Raw genomic sequence first — 6828 nt, 5'->3', positions numbered from 1 at the left:
CCTGGGCTTGACTGGGGATCAGGAGCCCTCCCTGGGTTGGACTGGGGATCAGGAGCCCTTCCTGGGCTATACTCGGGAACAGAAGCCCTTCCTGGGCTGAACGGGGGATCCGGAGCCCTTCCTGGGCTATACTCGGGAACAGAAGCCCTTCCTGGGCTGAACGGGGGATCCGGAGCCCTTCCTGGGCTATACTCGGGAACAGAAGCCCTTCCTGGGCTGAACGGGGGATCCGGAGCCCTTCCTGGGCTATACTCGGGAACAGAAGCCCTTCCTGGGCTGAACTGGGGAACAGGGTAGCGCTTACGTGGTGCTGGCACTGGAGGGCGCTCTGGAGGAGCAGGCACCGCAAAGCGCTTTCGAGGAGCTGGTACTGGAGCGAGCTCTGGGGCTGGAGCCGACACTGGAGCGAGCTCTGGGGCTGGAGCCGACACTGGAGCGAGCTCTGGGGCTGGAGCCGACACTGGAGCGAGCTCTGGGGCTGGCACATTATTGTCCGTGGGGCTTGCCACACTAACGTCCTTGGGGCTTGCCACACTAACGTCCTTGGGGCTTGCCACACTAACGTCCTTGGGGCTTGCCACACTAACGTCCTTGGGGCTTGCCACACTAACGTCCTTGGGGCTTGCCACACTAACGTCCTTGGGGCTTGCCACACTAACGTCCTTCGGGCTTGCCACACTAACTGCCGGCTGACTTGACTCAGGAACGGCCGGCTTTCTTGACTCGGGAACTGCAGGCGGAGGGGTTCCGGATCGGGATCGGAGACTCTCCAGACACCGGATGACTGTCTCCTTCCAGTCGAGGTCGGTGGTGTCTGGGAGCTCCGTGGGATGATGGAATGTCATTCCGATCCGGAACAGCGTTGCGAGGGTTTCCCCCTCGAGGGAGCTGGTGAGGGCGAGCGGCACGAACGCCCTTGCAAAGAGGATGGGGTCTGGGCTCACCTGAGCCAACGCGATAAACATTAATCGTTCCTCCATTTGGGGACGTGGAGGAACGCACGGGAAAAAACACAAAACAAAAACTCTCAAAAAACGGAAATCAAACGGGGAGAGGGGGTGCCGCTTCCTTTAAATACACACAGGAGGAGGGAATGACGAGACACACCTGGGAGCAATGAAACATCAAGGGAAACACCTGGGACAAATTAAACATGGGAAAGGAAGGCACATGAGGAGCAAAACAACCACAAAACACGGAACAGAGTCTGACAATAGCGCCAGTCAATGTCCAAATCTTTATTTGAGAATGATGAGCAGCAAGAAGCTTAGGATTTCTAAATACCTGCAGTACTCGGACACTGAAAAATGTCTGTATGTCTGCTTAGACCCTGACGTGTCACTAAGACCATTTTTCTAAATATGAATGTTGGCGTGGATTTTGTGTATGCACACTCTAAGATAAAATCTATGTGTATGCACGTTTTATAAATAAGGCCCCAGATGCACCATGTACCACACCATAAAAACTTTTTTGGCTTTTTTATGTTTAACAAAAATTCTAGATCAATTAATTTAAGAACTAAACAAAAAGCAGAATTCTCGTCAGTAAAATAATGGTTTTCACTGAGCAACAAGACAGTCATAAGAACATCTCGGTTATGTATGCAACCCTCGTTCCCTGAAGGAGGGAATGGAGACGTCACGTCGGAACGTACCGACGAATTGCGAGCCCTATCACCTTTGAGTGTTAACTAATTTGCATATCGCGCTCTGCCCCACAGCGCGGGTATAAATGCGGGAGTGGGTGCAGCACGAGGAGCAGCACAGGAGAGAGTTTGCTCTTTTCCCAGCTGTTCCCGAAGCCCCAGCTGGCTGAGGTGACTGAGCACCATGTCCCTGTATTCGCACAACTGTTGAGAATGTGAACACCATGTTCTCTCATGCGAACAAGGGCCACCTCCGCCACCTTCCTGAAGACACAAGGTGACAGGGACAGCCGAAAGGGAGGACTTTGTACCGCCCCTCGAACGCAAAGTGTAGGAACAGTCTGTGTCGAGGGAGAATCAAGACATGAAAGTATGGAGCACTAGCCAGGCCCCCAGAGGCCGTACAAGCGGGACCAGAGGAACCACAGATGTACCCACAGTGGGGCAGCGCAGTGGAGCACAGGGACCCAACTCGGAAGGCATAGCGTCCTGAAGTGGGGTCTGAGTGTGCGGTGCAACCCTTACCTGGCTCCACGGTTGGGCTGGGAGCGTGGGAGAAAGAATAACGTTCTTGAACCGGGCCCTGCTGCCCACTGGTGATAAAAGAGGGGGATGAGGATGGCCAGGCATAGTGTGACGCAAAGTCATCCACATCCTCTTGGAACCCAGAGATAGGGAGATCTGCTCTTCTCTTGAAATTTTGGGTACCGCTGGCTGAAGGGAAACAAAAAGAAAAGAAAACAGACAATTCTCCACCCGGCCCTCCTCCGCGTGAGGGAGTGGTATGGTCACCACCTCCTGAAGAGCTGTCCCCTCCATCTCTGGGTCACCTTCCTGCTCGCCAGCTCCCTGATGTTGCCTAGGTGGAAGCTGCTGCTGAGGCTGTGTGGGGGTGGAGGAAGCTGCAGAGGGCGCCTTCGGTGATGAGCTGGCAGAGCAGCTTCAGCCGGTCACAGGGTGAAAGCAGCAGTGAGGCAGGATGTGCTTGACTGCATCTGTCAGCTTCCAGGCAGCCAAGAACTGCTGGGCAAAGTTCTCGACTGTATCGCCGAAAACACCAGCCAACAATCTGGACGAGCTCACAGAGACTGTAACATCTTATATCAGTTTCTGTGAAGACATGTGCATTCCTACCAGGACTCATTTAACTTACAACAATGACAAACCATGGTTCACTGCAAAACTCAGACAGCTCCGTCAGGCCAAAGAAGATGCTCACAGGAAGGGGAATAATGTCTTGTATAAACAGGCTAAATACACACTGGAAAAGGAGATCAGAGTGGCAAAGAGGAATTATTCTGGAAAAATAAGGACTCTTATCAATATAAGTTCAGGAACTGTTTCTTCCCTCAGGCCATCCATCTCATGAACACTTGACAATAACTGTGGAACACACACTATTTATTCACTCATACACTTATTTATCTAACACACATACTCAGTCTACACCTCAAATTTGCACATAATATACAGTACCTGTACATGCAAAACTGTCTATTGTAATATACCTGCACATACAACTGTCAATTTATATATTTTTATTCCTTATTTACTTGTTCTATTTTTTATTATCTGTGTTTTTTGTTCTGTCACTGTCATTCTGTTACACTGTGGAAGCTTCTGTCACGAAAACAAATTCCTCGTATGTGTAAACATACCTGGCAATAAAGCTCATTCTGATTCTGATTCTGATTCTGACAAGATAGGGAAGTCGAGAAAACTATATTTCAGCCAGAAATGGTGTTCCTGGACCACTAATGTGGCCATCGTCTGACCAAGGGAGCGCACAGTGACTTTCATCACTTGTAGCGTGAGGTTCGTCGCTGTGCACATCTCCTGCATCAGCCCTAGGTCAGAACTACCCTTGTGCAACTCTTTTAGTGCCATGCAAGGCGGAGGCAGCCTGTCCAGTGGCTCTGAAAGTCTTGGCTGTGAGAACGGACGAGAACTTACAGGCCTTGGATGGGAGATTCGGGTTACCCCTCCAGGTGGAAGCTCTCCTTGGACACAATTGCATCGCAACAGCGCCCTCCACTGGGGGGATTGCCACTTACCCCTTGGCTGCCCCACCATCAAGGGTAGTGAGGGCAAGGAGGAAGCAGACCAGTTTTGGGCAGAAAAAGGTGACATCCACGACCTAGTATCCTTCTAATGCACTTCCGGAAAGAATGGCACTGGGGTGGGGGGCTGAGTACTAGCTCGGGCCACCCCGAGATACCAATCATCCAACCTCGAAGGCTTGGGACACAGTGGAGCTCAGTAAACCCTTAGGTCACCATGGCTATTCACCAAAGTAGCCCTCTTCTGAGGCCCAGAAGAGGGTCTAGATCAGGGCATAGTTAAGGGACTCCACCTCTTTTGAGGTATTGGAGTTTTGACCGCAGCACTGAGATGGTCATCTTCCTGCAGTGGGAACATGACTCATCCACGAAAGCAACCTCAGCGTGTATGCCCAGACACGTGAGGCAACGATCGTGACTATCATCCGGCGCCGGGTAACGACCACATCCAGAAACGCACAGGTGGAATGAGCACTCCTCAAACTTGTAGAACGCTCCTGTAGAGATAGACAGAGCAGAACAGTTGAACCACTTGCAACTTTTTCCAAGATGTTCGGAACAGACAATCTCACATATCAGTAGTAATGTTAATAACCATCTTCAACCAATGTTATCTGTTTTATAACTTTTCTGAATAATAGCAATTTGGTCCAGCAACTGTTTGGTATGGTATGGTGCGTGATATAAACTTGCAATTCTGACTTTTTTTCTCAGAATTGTGAGATATGAACTTGCAATTGCGAGTTATAAAGTCCTATTTTGCAGGAAAAAAAGACTGGCTATTTTCTTACAACTACGAGTTTATATCTCACAATTCTGACTTTATAACTCACAATTCCATGTTATAAAGTCAGAATTGCAAGATATTAACTCACAATTCTGAGAAATAAAAGCCAGAATTGTGAGATGTAAACTCTTAATTCTGAGAAAAAACTCAGAATTACAAGATGTAATCTCAGAAGACAGAATTGTGAGATAAAAAGTCGCAATTACCTTTTAAATTTTTATTCATTGGTGAAAATGGGCTTCCATAGTTTGGTTACCAACATACTTCAAAATATCTTTAATGTTCAACAGAAAAAAAGAAAGAAAAGGTTTAGAACAACTTGATGGTAAATAAAGGATTTTTAATTTTTGGGTGCACTATCCCTTTAAGCTAATCGCCCAATAATTTTCACTAGTTACAATGTTATTTTCAGATATTTATATTACAATTCTTCCCATTCAGAAGTGTAAATGCAGAATCAGATTGAGATATCCATAACTAAATGGCAGATATATTTAAATGAGATTTAACTAAGAAGTTTTGACTAGTCAAAAATCAGACTCAAGATATATGCAATTGTACTTTGACAGGTAATACATTAGCATGTTACGTTATCACGAATCTAAAAAATGTATTTGAATATGTGTTCATAGCCAATTAAAGGTATCTTACATTTGAATCATCACAAGTCTAACATTGTTTTCAACATTCTTCAGAATTATAGTTGCCTTGAATCTCACTTTGTATTACAGGTTTTGTTTTGCAAAATGTAAATGTATTGTTAACACATCACATTGATAATCAGTGATTAGAATTTAGATGAGATCAGTGAATCACAATGATTTTATCACCATAAGTAACCAACATCACTTGATCTTATATTATCTTGGCTTCCTTTGCACAGCTAAAGTTTTCTATACAGTTACAAGAGCCAAATGAAAACTATAAAAATAAATAAATAAATAAACAGAACCAAGTGCCCGACTATAGGGAACACTAATCACAATTACATTCAATTACATTTATTTTCAATAAAACATCAACTGGTAATACATTAGCATGTTACGTTATCACGAATCTAAAAAATGTATTTGAATATGTGTTCATAGCCAATTAAAGGTATCTTACATTTGAATCATCACAAGTCTAACATTGTTTTCAACATTCTTCAGAATTATAGTTGCCTTGAATCTCACTTTGTATTACAGGTTTTGTTTTGCAAAATGTAAATGTATTGTTAACACATCACATTGATAATCAGTGATTAGAATTTAGATGAGATCAGTGAATCACAATGATTTTATCACCATAAGTAACCAACATCACTTGATCTTATATTATCTTGGCTTCCTTTGCACAGCTAAAGTTTTCTATACAGTTACAAGAGCCAAATGAAAACTATAAAAATAAATAAATAAACAGAACCAAGTGCCCGACTATAGGGAACACTAATCACAATTACATTAAATTACATTTATTTTCAATAAAACATCAACTTAATTACAGCTACACCTCTGTTAATTCTGAAAATAACTTTTGTACATATATGAGAAAATTAAATCAAACAAACGGTTCTAGGTGAAGGGAAGGCTGTTTGCACATGAAATCAAAATGGACAATATTCATTTGTTAGGACACATTACCAGTCTTGTGGTGAATAATTAATCTGTGCAAGTTAATATTCAGGAAAAAAGAGTTTGTCCTTAGTAATCTTCAAATGTTTTTCTTCATCAAATCAATTTTGCTTACCTGAGTCAAGGTCAAGTTTTATTTATAAAGTGCATTTAAAAACAACAGATGTCATACCAAAGTGTTATACAATAAGGGAAAAAAATTCAATAGTTAATAATAAAAATGGTTAATAATAAAAAATTGACACGTCTTGAGTTTGACACCTGTCTTATATGGTTACCTCTCCTTAAAATTAAAATTCTATAATCATTAACTTACCCAACATGCCGTTCTAGATGTACAACCCCAATTCCAAAAAAGTTGGGACATTTTGTAAAATGCTAAAAAAAAAAAAATGCAACTTTGCTACCTCAAGGGGCCACTTGTGCTTTTAGGGGGCACAATTTTAAAATTCATCTTAACCTACTTTAAGTATATTCATTCAGTCATTTTTCACCGTCATGTATCACTGCAATCTCTAGGAAGTAATCTCTAACAATTTCAACCAGGGCCGCTGCTGGTCAAATGGGTGCCCTAAGCAGAATTGTATTGTTGTGCCCCCCTCCCTTAAATATTATGGAAGTAAAAAAAAACTACTATAGGGGTCAAAATAGAACTTTAATAAAATATAAAAGTAAATAAATTGTATTATTTACAAATTGCAGATCTAGACAGTTACCTAT

This window comes from Sinocyclocheilus rhinocerous, unplaced genomic scaffold, assembly GCF_001515625.1.
Source record: "Sinocyclocheilus rhinocerous isolate Xijiao unplaced genomic scaffold, SAMN03320098_v1.1 scaffold3207, whole genome shotgun sequence".
In the NCBI taxonomy this organism is placed as follows: domain Eukaryota; kingdom Metazoa; phylum Chordata; class Actinopteri; order Cypriniformes; family Cyprinidae; genus Sinocyclocheilus; species Sinocyclocheilus rhinocerous.
Note: the sequence above shows the minus strand (reverse complement) of the source record.